Raw genomic sequence first — 14,690 nt, forward strand, 5'->3', positions numbered from 1 at the left:
CCTTCTCTTCTCAATTGTTGTTCGCATTCAGCACAGGTGATCAGCCAAAATGCATTTGGGCGAAAATAGCAATTTTGCCCACCCCCAATCCTCTTTCTTTTCTGTCCCCCGTCACAACTCCAATCTGGCCATAATTGTACCGTTCCCATAACAACAGCCAAATAGCTGGATCTTTGTGGAGGGCTTATAACACAGTTGTCCACAAAGCCGCTGGCAATGCTGTGCAGACCGTGCACATCAGCATCTCATGAAAGAGACGGCTTTCGGGGTGAACGTTCTTGGCAGTCCCAGACCTAACTTGCTAGCCTGCTGATTACCACCGCCGCGTTCCCGAACCGAGGCCCGGCGCCCCGTGTCTCTCCTACAATCCTCACGTGCATGCACCTTACTCTTCCGATCGTCATTCCCTCGTGGCCTCCCTGGGACATTCAGAACGGCCCATACGGAGAGAAAAACACAACAAAAACTCCTTCGCAGGGTGTATTCCACCACATTGCGGCAAAAATCAAAGAATGACATCCTTGAGATCTCAGGGCTGTACTTGAGATTACATAGTATATACTTATATATCAATATTTTATTTATATACATAAAAGGAAATATATTTCCTTTTTGCCTAGCCACTGTGTGATTTCAGGGAGCAAATTTGTTGATCAGGACCCAAGAGCTGGCTGGATGAGGAGCTTCCTTTGTTATGGACTGCAGGCATGTCGCGTTAAGTTAGATGAGTTCCTACCTACGGCTATTTTGATCTCTCCGTAATGAATGAGACAGCCGCCGTGGGTAAACCTGGAGCTGAGTCCCATTTTCTGTCTGAACTCAGGTCTGGGATTTGCGGAATGACAGCTCCTGTCCCCTTGTGAATGCGCTGCTCACGTGCAAACTGACTTCGGTGAAAATCAGGGGTGGGGTGGGGGGCAGGGTGGCAAGAGAAAGGAGCGTGGGGATAAGAAGTTGTGAATCATGTTCGTGTGTGAACCCAGACTCAGGGTTTCTTACAGCCGCCATGCCTCACTGGCAGTGGCCGGTGTGAACGCCATTGGCATGGACTGCGGACAGAGCCCGGGGGCTCCCTCCTACGGAATGAGATCGTGGGTAAGCATCTCTGGTGTCCCTGAGAGCTGGGGTGGGCTAGGCTGTGGGACACCTTGATATCTTGCAACAAAGAGAGACCTACAGGCTTCGGGCTGGACCCGGCAGAAAGGGTGGCGACCACATCACTTTGGAAAATGATTTCATTTTTACCCTGTCCAGAGACAATGCCAATATTTTGCATTTGCAGGAATTATTGTCTAACTGTCTAAGCAGTTTCTTGTGTTTTGCTAATGGTTTGATTGATCCCACGTGCATGGAAATGTGCTCTGATGTTTGACTTTGTAAAGTTCGGGTCACAGAGAAGCAGCCCTGCCATCCCCCGGAGCTCGTGAGAAAGGTGGACCCTCTCCCCCTCCAGATGTCCTCAACCTGAATCTGTCTTTTAGCAAGACACTCAGGTGGTTCGGTGCACGTTAGGGGTTGGGAAGCTCTGTGCCGGGTTCATCCTTGGCAAGTGTGTTCAGATTGCTCTAGTGTTTGTATTTCCTTGGGAGGATGAATTTGTTATTCTTTACAAGATGTACTTTGGAGTTTTAGTTTAAAAGCTCATCTTGAATAAATGTGTGTACAGGTGTGTGTGTGTGTGTGTGTGTGTGTGTGTGTGTGTGTGTGTTTCTTTTTCCCTTGAGGTCTTGGTGACTTCAGCTGAGAAGAACGAAAGATTCACAGTCGAATCTGCCTGAATGTGGCTCAAGACTCCAGAACTGACCAACCATGTGACTCTGGACAAACTACCTCATGTCTTTGAACCTCAATTTGTTCAACTGTCCAGGGGGGATGTTATCAACCTCACCCAGTTCGTATGAGGATAAAAATAATATACGTAAAGCCCATAAGCCCAGTGCCTGGCACCTAGTGGGTGTTTAATAAATCATCAGATCATTACTGCCGTCTTCGGTTTTACTGAGGTGTAGTGAAACAGTGCAGTACCGTATGGGGCTCGGGGCACAGGTACACCCCTATGTAACCCCGACCGCGACCAAGGTTCAGAATATTTCCAGCCCACCAGAAAGCTCTTATGTCCATGTTATTTCAGAGAAGGAAAAGATCCAGCCTTTGCCCTTAGGAAGCTTTAACATCTCTCTGGGATAAGAAGTCTAAAGTATGTGAAGTTGTTAGTGAGCAATCATTAGCGAATGTACTTTTAACATCACGTTGTGGGCTGGTATCTCAGTCCAGTTATATTTTTGCTATAAGAAAAATATCACAGACTACAGGGGTATCTGGGTGGCTCAGTTCGTTAAGCATTTGACTCTTGATTTCAGCTCAGGTCATTATCTCACGGTTTGTGAGTTCAAGCCCCACACTGGGCTCCGCGCCAACTGTGCATAGCCTGCTTGGGATCCTCTCTCTCTCTCTCTCTCTCTCTCTCTCTCGCCCTCTCTCTCTGCCCCTCCACTGCTTGTGCACTCTCTCTCTCTCTCAAAATAAATAATAAACATTTTAAAAATATTTAAAAGTATCACGGACTCGGGGGCTTAACAGCAAATATTTCTCTCGGTTGCCAGGTTGGGAAGTCCAAGATCAGGGTGCTGGCAGATTCTCTGTGTGGTGAGTACCTGCTTCCTGGCTCACAGACACGTGCTTCCTGGTGTCCTCACATGGTGACAGAGGAAAGGGAGCATATTGGGGCCCCTTTTATTTATTTATTTATTTATTTATTTATTTAATTTTTTTTTTTAATTTTTTTTTTCAACGTTTATTTATTTTTGGGACAGAGAGAGACAGAGCATGAACGGGGGAGGGGTAGAGAGAGAGGGAGACACAGAATCGGAAACAGGCTCCAGGCTCCGAGCCATCAGCCCAGAGCCTGACGCGGGGCTCGAACTCACGGACCCCGAGATCGTGACCTGGCTGAAGTCGGACGCTTAACCGACTACGCCACCCAGGCACCCCTATTTAATTATTTTTTTTAAATGGCATAACATGATAATGAATTGTCTTTTTTTTTTTAATTTTTTTTAACGTTTATTTATTTTTGAGACAGAGAGAGACAGAGCATGAATGGGGGAGGGTCAGAGAGAGAGAAACACAGAATCTGAAACAGGCTCCAGGATCTGAGTTGTCAGCACAGATCCCCGACGCGGGGCTCGAACTCACAAACTGCGAGATCATGACCTGAGCCGAAGTCGGCCGCTTAACCGACTGAGCTACCCAGGCGCCCCTGGGGCCTCTTTTATATAAAGGCACGAATCCCACGTCATCTCACAAGTGTGTTGCCTCTTGGTACCATAACAGTGGGAGCTAGGATTTCAACGTAGGAATCTGGGGGATGGGGATACCAACATTCGGTTTGTTGCATGTAGGGACTCACAATAAAGGAATAGGGATTATGGTGGTGGTGGTGACGATGGTGATAATGACCATGGTGGTGGTGGCAGTGAAGAGGGTGATGGTGGTGATGGTGGTGGGGTCGGAGAGAAGTGGAAATCTGCACAATATTTGGAAAGTAAAATGGACCAGCTTCAGTGATTCTTGGCAATCACTTGGAAATGGAGGATGAGGAACAAGGACAAATCAAATTTATCTCGTAGAGTGTCTAGAAATTACTTTAAGCTGCTCTTGGCTTGGTTGAACCTGCAAATATGCATGTGTGGTGTAACAAAGGGCTTCAAATGGTAACAGTCTCCATGTTTGGGATTGCTGTGGTGGATTCGAGGTGGCTGCACGTTTCGACAGTCCTCTTATCAGGAGATGGGGCTTGTTTCCCTTCCCCTGTGATCTGGGCTGGCCTAGGGCTGGTTGGACAAACTCGTGGCAGAAGTGATGTGCACACCTTCTCCCACAGCATCTTGTCTCTGAACGCAGGGTGTCAAGACCCTGGTAAGGGATGCTCCATCCGCCTGCCTGGTCCCTGAGGGGTACCATGAGGCATTGTCTATTTAAATTAGAGAGGATAGAAATTACTCAATTTGAGCAGTCCTCCCCCTGGAAGAGATTAAATCCCAGCTAACAGGGAGATGGATGAGAAGCGGGGGGCAAGAATCTGTCAAGCGCTATTCCTCATCCAACCTCAGCTCACTGGAACGATGGCTCCTCAGTGACTGTTCGGACTGTGAAAGCGTATGCAATTTTAGGAATGTGCGAAATGAGGAAAATAAATCCATGAGTTCACGTGGCAACTCTTAAAAAGTCTGTGTGGTCCAGTTAGGTTATTTCTGTTACCATTTTCGTTGTAAAATGGCATTTCTTCCCGGGATAAAAGCTCATCGAAATGATGTCTTCCTAGGAGCATATATACAAACTTTACACCCGGCTAATTGTACACCTGATTAAAACTTAAATGCATCAGAACATCCTTCGGAATAATTAAAGACACTTCACCAACAGGGGCACGATGCTAAATGTGTCCAAACACATCTGAGATCAGCAGAGATAGAGCTACGGGGAGGGAGTTAATATGGCATTATGTCATTTCGCAGTAATTTTAAAGAATGCAGAATTTGGCTTTCAAAGGATATGCCTTTTCATTTGGGGTAAAATAAGGTGCACTCTCCAGTCAAAATAAGTGGCCCATTCGTGTGAAGTTAATGTATGAAGCACAATTTATCTCCAGGTTGTTGAAGGGAAGGCAATCATTTAAGGGCCACTGCTGTTCCCTGGGAAGGGAGCATCCAAGACAGTTTTGATCCATTGATGAGCGCTGTCTAATACGCTCCCCGAGGTACAGTTACCCTAAATCTATTAGACTTTTACAGTCTTCCAGGATGTGCAGTCTGGAGATGCTCCATCACACTGTATTAACTTGACAACGTAATGTACTGCCATCTTTTATTTTCATAGGAAGTACTAGGTTTGACCTTGAAACTCTTAACCACACTTTATAATCTTCAGCCCATCCTGGCAAAGAGGGCCCCCTAAGAAAAATGCCCTGGCGAGAGTTGAGTCCATAAAACCTTGGATTGGAATGACTGAAATGGGGGAGGTTTGGAGAGGTGGGGTACCGGCAGATCTGTCTAGATGCACAGGGGCAAGTGAAGCGAGGACGTGAAGAGTCACGAGAATTGTTAACAGCTGCGGTTTGCTGTGTTCTCGCCGTGTGGCAGGCACCGCGCTTCACAGGCTTTCCTACCTCCTCCTTGTGAGGTTGAATGGAGACTCAGAGAGGTTATGTTACTTACCCAAGATCACCCAGCTATTAAGTGGCAGAGGCGGGAATCAGACTCAGGTCTTTTTGACTCAAAAACCAGAGCTCTAAAGCACATGCAGTGATGGCTCACTCTGAAACAAAGTCTCCGCTTTTGAGAAGTTAAGTCATCTTGGGCCATACTTGTCCATTTGGTGCCTTTGTACACCATTGTCTAGCCCTTCCCTTCCCTTGTCATAAGCTGATAGCTGGGCATTGTCTTCCTGGGTCTTTTCCTAGGAAGACAGGGTCCTTCCCTAGGGGCCCAGGATGGTGTGCTGGGTGTGCTAGGTGCATTCGGCTCCAGAGCAGGAAATTGGAAAGGGCCGAAACGGTAGCTCCCTGAAAACCTCCTAGATGCTGAGCCCGTTCGGGGACCACACTTTGACTCCCCTGGACCAATTAGTCCACAGGCAAATGCCAGGGGACACGTGAAAGTGCTTCTGCAGCGAGTACGTGATCTCTGCAGAGAGTACTGCCTTCGGACGGCTGAACTGAGGTTCCAGAGACCAAGTCAAAGGTGAACAGTTCACCAGCTAGCAGCGGACGCAGACATTGATCGGCAGGGAGGAGCGTTGTACAGATCCATGGTGGATACTCACAAATTTGCTTCTTCCTGCAAGCCATAAAGGCTTTTAATTATTGAAGAATGATCCTTGCGCCTGGCCGATTTATCAGCCTCTGGCAAGAGTAAAAGTCAACCGGCTATGAATCCTATGTGATTACTAATAAGAACGACATAAAATGACACCGGTGCTGAGGAATGTTCTTGGTTGGGCTCCAGCCAAGGCAGTCCTGGATTGGATGACCCCAGGTTAAGATAGTACTGCTTCCTTGGTGGTTCTAAGTGCACGCAGAAGGCAAATGCTCCCAGAAGGCAGGTAGTCACAGGGCCGCTGAAGCGTTGGGAAGTAGGCAAAGATGCTTTCCAGTAGGCCCCCAAGTGGCTCCCCATCCCAGGATCATCCTTGCTCCCTCAGGCAACTGGGGTATGCCTGGAGCCTCCTTTTTTCATTTAAAAAAATTTTAATGTTTATTTACTTATTAAATATAATTTATTGTCAAATTGGTTTCCATACAACACCCAGTGCTCATCCCAACAGGTGCCCTCCTCAGTGCCCATCACCCCCTTTCCCCTCCCCCCCACCCCCCATCCACCCTCAGTTTGTTCTCTGTATTTAAGAGTCTCTTACGGTTTGCCTCCCTCACTCTCTGTAACATTTTTCCCCCTTCCCCTCCCCCATGGTCTTCTGTTCTCAGGACCCACAAATGAGTGAAAACATATGGTATCTGTCTTTCTCTGCCTGACTTACTTCACTTAGCATAATACCCTCCAGTTCCATCCACGTTGCTGCAAATGGCCGGATTTGGTTCTTTCTCATTGCCAAGTAGTATTCCATTGTACATATAGACCACGTTTTCTTTATCCATTCATCAGTTGATGAACATTTATGGAGCCTTCTTTTAAAAAGAAATGTTTCATTTATTTTTGAGAGAGAGCAGAAGTGGGGAAGTTACGGGGGGTGCAGAGGATCCAAAGCAGGGAGCCAGCAGCGAGCCCATGACAGCATGGGAGCCCATGACAGCAGCGAGCCCATGTGTGGCTCAAACTCACGAACCGTGAGATCGTGACCTGAGCCGAGGTCGGCCACTTGACTGACGGAGTCACCCAGGCTCAGTCCCCCCACCCTCCTTCTGGAGCCTCCTCCATGCACCTCTTTACTCTGGGGCCCAGGCCACTCTGCAGAGGTCCACAGCTGGGAGCCAGCAGCCTAGGCTCGAGAGACATGATAACAGCCCAGATGTCCACCAACAGGTGGATGGGCAAACGAATTATGGTATATCCATACAATACAAAAATCATTTATCCATTAAAAAAAAAACAGAATGCTGGGGCGCCTGGATGGCTCAGTTGATTGAGCAGCAACCAACTTTGGCTCAGGTCATGATCTCACGGTCTGTGAGTCCATGAGTTCGAGACTTGCGTCAGGCTCTGTGCTGACAGCTCAGAGCCTGGAGCCTGCTTTGAGTTCTGTGTCTCCCTCTCTCTCTACACCTCTCCCGTTCACATTCTGTCTGTCTCTCTCTCCAAAAATAAACATGAAATATTTTTTTAACAAAATTTAAAAAAAAAGAACGAAGTTCTGATAGACGATACTTTGTGGATGAACCTCAAAAACATGATGCCGAGTAAAAGATGTCAATGCAAAAGGTCACATATTGTAGAATTCCATCTTATAAGAAATGTGCAGTTTAGGTAAATCCCTGGAACCAGAAAGCAGAGGGTGGGGACAGTGAGGAGTAACTGCTCAGGGTCTCCTTTCTGGGGGGTGAAAATGCCTCGGAATTAGGTAGAGGTGGAAGCTGCATGCCTAGTAAATGCCACTGAATTATTCCCTTTACAATGGTTACTGTATGTCATGTGAGTTTCACTGTGATAGAAAAATAAATGCAAAAACAAATCAGATGACAAGACCCCGTTAAACAAGCTGGGGAAGGCCTCGCAACCCAGTGACGGCCGATGAAACACCTTGGTTCATGTCCAAGACAAGGCCAAGTTCTAGGAAAGCCGTTGCATTCCTGGCTAAAGTTCAGAGAGCCGCTTGCCTCGGCTCCCTCTTTCCCCCTCCCTTGAACACAGATGCTCCATCTAGAACCCCAGGGCCATCTTGCCGTGACGGGGCTCCCAGGGCAAGGGAAAGTCTGCGGGACCTGACTCCCGTGGCTGCTGAGTCAACACCAGTAACAGCCCATCTCTTGTCTTTTTGTCGTTGAGAAGAATCAATTTTCATTTGCTTAAGGCATTCCTAAAGAACAGCAGAAGCCATCCTCTGCGGAGAGTTGGCTGTGGGGCCCTCAAGAAACTCGAGGGGAGCCTGGGTGGTGCAGTCGGTTAAGCTTCCGACTCTTGATCTCTGCTCAGGTCATGATCTTGTGGTTCATGGGATCAAGTCCTGCCTTGGGCTCTGTGCTGATGGTGCAGAACCTGCTTGGGATTCTGCCTCTCCTTCTCTCTGCCCCTCCTCCACTTGTGCACGCGCGCTCTCTCTCTCTCTCTCTCTCTCTCTCTCCCTCTCTCAAAATAAAATAAATAAACATAAAATAATTTTTAAAAAGTTAAAAAAAAAAAAAGAGGAAACTCAAAATAAGGCGGGAGTTGGATATAATCCAACATCACATGGTGACCACCAGGCAGAGGAATGATAAAGAAGCTGCCTGGGCAGAGTGAGTCTCAGAGCAAAGACCCCGCGAGGCCCACGCAGGAAACCGATCCCCCATCACAGTGTTGCTAGAATGCAAGGCAAATCAGATAAAGGACAAAAAAGTTAGCATACATATTTGCAATCTTTCAAACACCTTCCTGCTGGCCTTGCCCTGCTGAGCTGTGCGGGGGAGGGGACAGGCCCCGGGGTCAAAGGCCAGAGGTGATCACTTTCCTCTACTAGAGGAAGGATGGGGCGGGGTTGGGGGTGGGGTTGCAGGAAGGAGGGAACAAAGGACTGGCATTAAAGAATTAATGAAGGAGAGAAGAGGATGGGGGGGAACAGCTCCCGGATGAACCAGGGCTTTGAGGTGAGAAGCATGGAAAGTGGGTTTTTAGGACATCCCTCTGTGTGTGAAGGCCCTTCCATGGGAAATTGTCAGTAAAGACTATCATTAGAGTTCAGTCCTTGGGGGGGGTTGGGTTTTCTGCTGGTTGTATTGCTGGCTGTGGGAGTCTCAGTCTCCTTTAAGGTAGGGGGAAAAAAAAGCCCGTTTCCTTTGGGTGACAGCGAGGGATAAGTCAGGGGGATGGAGAAATGGGGGTGGATAGATGGAGGGCCAGGCTGCGGAACATCCCTGGGGTCTGGGACTTCATCCCGCAGGCAGGGGGCAACTTTTGGATGGCAGACAAATTGTTTAGCTTCCCTAAAGCTCGGTTACGTCTATAGACTGGAAATCATAATGGTACCTGTGCTATAGATTTGTCACGGGTGTTACACAAAACCACACATGAAAATAGACCTAACAAATTTCTGAGCACAGAGTAGGCTCTTAATTAACCATCCCTGAATCTGGATCTTCCTTTGCACGTCCAAACTGATCTGCCCCGTGTCCGATTCATCGAGGACCGACCCTCTCTCTACAGCTAATCCACAATTTGCACCCCAGCCCCCCAGCAACATGCGCTTTATGATAATTCTGTGGTTCACAGCGGACTTCACTCCTTGATCCAAAGGAGGGACAAGGTGGGCATTTCTGTGGGAAGTAGACACACAGTCTGCTTCATTACAAGGCTCTGAGCCTCGAGCCGGTTCTAGCTGCTGATCAAGATCAAGGCCTGAAATGAGCGACACAGACAAAAAGAATTACAAACATGTATTACACGTTTACTCCATGTGCCTCTGGGAAGTATCCCCCTTAATCTTCACAATGGCCCTGTGGCATAGCTACGTATACTTGCTCCTCTTTACTGATGAAGAAAGAGCCCAGAGAGGTAAGGTGCTTTGCCTCAGGCCACACAGCTAGGGAGCAGCAGGTCCAGGTCTTGAACCCAGACTGTTCGCCATTAGTTTGAGCTCTTGACTCTGAAGACATGCCATGTCTCTGGGGAAAGCCAAGAAATCCTGGTGGAGGAGTGAAAATCCAAAAGTATATGAAACAGAGCCATAAGCTGGGGCACCTGGGTGGCCTAGTTGGCTAAGCATCTGGCTTTTGATTTTGGCTCAGGTCATGATCTCACGGTTCAAGAGTTCAAGCCCCTCAGCAGGCTCTGTGTGGATGATGTAGCGCCTGCTGGGGGTTCTTTATTCCTCTTTCTCTCTGCCCCTCACTCTCCCTCTCTCTCAAAATAAATAAACGTTAACACACACACACACACACACACATAATCATAAACTTACCTTGTAGGTCCAGATGATTAGATTCTATATAGTTTGCCTTAAAAAAAAAAAGGTATTTATATGTTCATTCTCATATATCCCATTCTGTTCCAATAAATTAACTGTGCTCAGCTTTGCACAGAAGCGGGGAACTGCCCCAAATCAGATGGCTCCATGCACAGGCTGTTTCTTGCAGGATCATTCCTAGAGGGGATTCCTGCAGCCAAATGACACCAAGTGTGACCATCGCAGAGCACAAACAGGATTAAAAGGAAAACATCTGTGTTTTGCAAGGCTGCACTAACACAAGACAAACAAGCTATGTTTATACCCAAATGCTCAGTGGCTTTTGCTGCAGAGAGGGCTGGTGACCGTCTGGACAGGACGTTGATTAGAAGAGAGGCAGAGAATGTACTGATGCCCGCACCTGAGTTCTTCGGGTGGCCTGGAGCCCGAAGACACGTGTGATTCCATGGTGTCAGGGTGACTGGTAGACCATCCTCTGTGGCGGTGTTGTTGTTAAAGTCAGTGAGTCGTTGTTACGCTTCCCTCCTGGGATGAAGTCTTGGGAATTTTAGAGTAACTTCACACATGCACTCCTATTTTATTAACACTCCTCAGATGCCATGCAGGGCTCTGAACTTCAAACAAAGCTGGCTGGGATTTGATCCTCCAAAGAGAAGAAGAGACTCCATCAAGATGCCCACATGCCTGAAGCTATTTGTTGGATCCCAAAAAAAGGTCTCATTTTGTGTGTTGGTGGGGGAGGGGGAGGAAACTTAATTAGCAGTGAATGAAGCAACTCTCAGAACATATGGTTTCAGGTTGTGCCAAGATTCGTGGCCAATTTATTACTTTATTATTATTGTTGTTGTTAATCTTTACTTGAAAGATGTGTAAAACCACTCAGTAAATCCCTTTCTGGAGGACACCGAAGTTGGAGGATGGTAAGAAAGACAGATCGCAGACCAGAGCGAAAGCGTTTTTGTCGTACATCGACATTAAAGGGTAAAGTTTGTTCCATAATGGCTTTTTTTTTTCTTCCTTAACAAAGAAATAGCACTCTCCTTTGTTTGGGAAACCTACTTTGATGCCTTCAAGAATAATTTGCTTTTTTCTGATTCCTAGTTTGTTCATCTCCTTTGGCAACTGTGTACTTCCTGCATCTGAACCAATATTTGGAAGGGACGTTTTTTTCTGTTTATATAACTTCCATGTTTCAGAGAAGACGTCACGGCTGAAAGAGAGGCAGTTTGAGAAAAGGTCTGTTCTCTGTTCTCCACAAGCCAAGGGAAACATGTTTTTAAAATCTTGCTAACACGTTAGCTTTGGCATCTTTAAAACTCGTTTTTCTCCACTCTTTTTGTGTCTTTCGAACTTGGCTGTCAGTGAGCGGTGAGGTTTTGCGAGTGTCCAGAGGCAGAGATATGCACTGTAGCCCCATCACCAACTGGCAGAGGGCGTCGGTTACAAGATTATTGGCCTCGTTCAATTAAGGGGGCGGATGGAGCAGGACTGGGAGCCATCTGTGCCTATGGAAACTGTCTGGAGTGGGGACCACACATCCATGAGAGCAACATTCAATTGCAAATTGTTAGAATTGACCAGAAAGTAGAGAAACGCAATAGCGCGTCTCTTGCCACACTGCCTCCCGCGTGGTGAGCTCCGTTGTAGGGCTGACAAATAGATGTAGAGCTTTATGAATGACCCTTTTACTCTGTTGACACACAGGTGACCCCTGTGTCCTCTAAATGGTGCAGGCCAGACATCTTTTCTGAGTCCTAATAGTCCCTTCCCTTTCATAAATGGCCAAATCGAAGCACATTAGTGCTCTCAGGGGGCCAACTCTTTAAATGCCTCCTGTACAATGGGCCTCAGAGGCCCCCAACTCCTTCCTAAATGCGCCTTACCACGAATCCCGGTGCGCTTCCTCACACTCAGGCATCAGCTGGCTCTGCTGCACGTCCTTGCTGAGGCCACAGCAGCAACTGCTGAATATTTTATTAGTCACTGTGACCATCCATGCAGTCTGCACCTGGATGTCATCTTTCCTATTGTGACACCCTTTTCCCTTAAAGGAGCCACTGGTGATGATGCAGTACAGTCTGTTTAGAAACAAGGTTTCAACCAGGCTCCATGTTAAGCTGGGCAACATTATCCTTTCTGTGAAGAGGTCTTTGAAGGTTTGTGCAGACTTGGTAAAAGGGAACCCTCCAGGGAGGGCCTTGGTTTCATGAAAGTCCCCTCTCTGTCCCCAACTCCCTTGCAGCTAACCCCAGGGGAGAAACTTTAAAAAAGAAAATGAAGACCTAGAAGACTCCAAAGGTTGCTTTTTCAAAAGGCTCTAGTTTCTAAGAGTACTATTTTTATTCTTTGGTTTTAGGACTTGGGTGAATTCATTTATTCATCAACAAATGTTTATTTAATTCTTACTATGTCAGGCACTAGGCAAGTCAGTGGAACTCAACCCTGGACAGTAAGACGCCCACCTTGCCCTCAGAGAACAGAAAGTCCAGTGAGGGATTCATTCGTTCATACATTCATTCATTCAGTACTATTTATTGAGTGCTTACTATGTGCCTGGCATTGTTCTAGAGACCAGGACACACAGTAGTGGACAAAACAAACAAAAGTCATTCTGGTGGGAGATGGGAATTTTTCAGATAATTACATAATGTATATAATTATAAAATGTAATAAGTACAGCAAAGAAAACCTTCTTAAAAACACCTTCCCTGGATTCTATACCCAGCTAAACTATCATTCAGTAGTCAAGGCAAAGCAGAGATATTTTCAGATATACAACAAATAAGAGACTATATTACCGCCAGATACTCAATGTCAGAGGGAAGTGGACAAGGAAGAAAGGCATGAAAAACAAGAGACAACACAAAAACTCATGAAATATACTGGCAAATGCAATGAACTATTGCTTATGTTAAAATGCTACTTTTTTTGTCTTAACAGAGAAAAAAATTACAATTCATGAAAATGAGTGAAATAGAAAAGCAGGATAAAGGAGAAATAATATTACAAAATAACAGAAACTGGCTTTTAAATCAAACAAATAAAATAGACAAGACTTTAGCAAGATTTAAAAATGGATGGACCCTTTCAGTCCACCCACAGAGGGTTCCATACGGTATGGTTCTGCATTCCTGTCAGAACTTAAAGGGAAACCGTCACAAGATCCAGAGCCCTTGATGTCCTGCAAATGAAGGAGGAGGATGTCCTCAAATTCTTTGCAGCAGGAACCCACTTAGGTGGCATCAACCTTGACTTCCAAATGGAACAGTACATCTACAAAGGAAAAGTGATGGTGTCTACAACATAAATCTGAAGAGAACCTGAGAGAATTTTCTGCTGGCAGCTGGTGCCATTGTTGCCATTGAAAACCCGGTTGATGTCAGTGTCATATCATCCAGGGGTACTGGCCAGTGAGCTGGGCTGCAGTGTCCCCTGCTACTGGAGCCACTCCTATTGCCAGCCACTTCACTCCTGGAACCTTTGCTAATCGCATCCAGACAGCCTTCTGGGAGCAAGATCCTCTGGTGGTTACTGATCCCAGTGCTGACCACCAGCCTCTCACGGAAGCATCTTATGTTAACCTGTCTACCATCGCTCTGTGTAACAAAGACTCTGCTCTGCACTGTGCGGAGATCGCCATCCCTTGCAACAACAAGGGAGCATGCTCAGTAGGTCTGATGTGGTGGATGCTGGCCCCAGGAAGTTCTGCGCATGCATGGCACCATTTCCAGTGAACACCCATGGGAGGTCATATTTGATCTCTACTTCTGCAGAGATCCTGAAGACATTGAAAAGGAAGAGCAGGCTGCTACTGAAAAAGGCTGTGACCAAAGAGGAATATCAGGGTGAATGGGCTTCACCAGCTCCTGAGTTCAATGCTCCTCAACCTGAAGTCATAGACTCATCAGAAGGTGGGCAGGTGCCCTATGGCAGCTCCCTACTGAAGGCTGGAGTGCTCAGGTCTGCAGCTCCCACCGCTCAGGCCACTGAATGGGTAGGAACAACCGGTGAGTGGTTTTAAGCTGTTCTTCCAGAAAGGCAAACAAAATGGAAATAAGGTTGGCAGAAATTAAACAGTTTCTAAAAGAAAAAAAAAATGAGGGAAAAAAAGGTAAATAAACAATGATAGAAATAGATACAAATGGACATACAGTTGAAAAATTTTTTAAATTGGAATAGAAGAAAAGAAAATAAGGCAGATATAATGAACAACTTTATGTCAACAAACTTGAAAACTTAGATAAAGTGAATGATTTTCTGTAAAAATATAGACTTCCAACAATGACTCAAGAATGTTTTAAAACTCCGAAATACACCAACAACCATTAAAGAAATTGAGCCAGCAATGGAAAATACCCTCGACATCAATCCCACACTCCCACCCCCAAACACACAGACAAAAGGTGCTGATTCTGTTTTACAGATGAGTTCTTACAAAACTTCATTGAATAGAGAGAGACCCATCTTATAAAAGCTATTATAGAGACTGGAAAAAGCGGGAAAACTATAAATTTAACATAATTACGATGGCGAAACCAAATTCTCACGTTGCCACAAAGAGGGTTCAAGCCGGTGCCCTG

The 14,690-nt window shown here is 46.4% G+C and overlaps 2 long non-coding RNA genes across 2 annotated transcripts; one reads left to right on the forward strand and one right to left on the reverse strand.

Moving 5' to 3' along the window:
* Positions 1–385: 385 nt before the first annotated feature.
* LOC121017515 (uncharacterized) lies at positions 386–14,017 on the forward strand. Its single transcript, XR_005784791.1, has 3 exons — positions 386–399; positions 10,617–10,618; positions 13,743–14,017. It is a non-coding gene; the product is annotated as an uncharacterized LOC121017515 (long non-coding RNA).
* On the reverse strand, positions 10,902–12,057 carry LOC121017517 (uncharacterized). Its single transcript, XR_005784792.1, has 2 exons — positions 11,994–12,057; positions 10,902–11,320 (listed from the first exon to the last, which is right to left on the reverse strand). It is a non-coding gene; the product is annotated as an uncharacterized LOC121017517 (long non-coding RNA).
* Positions 14,018–14,690: the final 673 nt, after the last annotated feature.

The sequence above is a fragment of the Herpailurus yagouaroundi genome, unplaced genomic scaffold (genome assembly GCF_014898765.1).
Source record: "Herpailurus yagouaroundi ecotype Mexico unplaced genomic scaffold, PumYag 216, whole genome shotgun sequence".
In the NCBI taxonomy this organism is placed as follows: domain Eukaryota; kingdom Metazoa; phylum Chordata; class Mammalia; order Carnivora; family Felidae; genus Herpailurus; species Herpailurus yagouaroundi.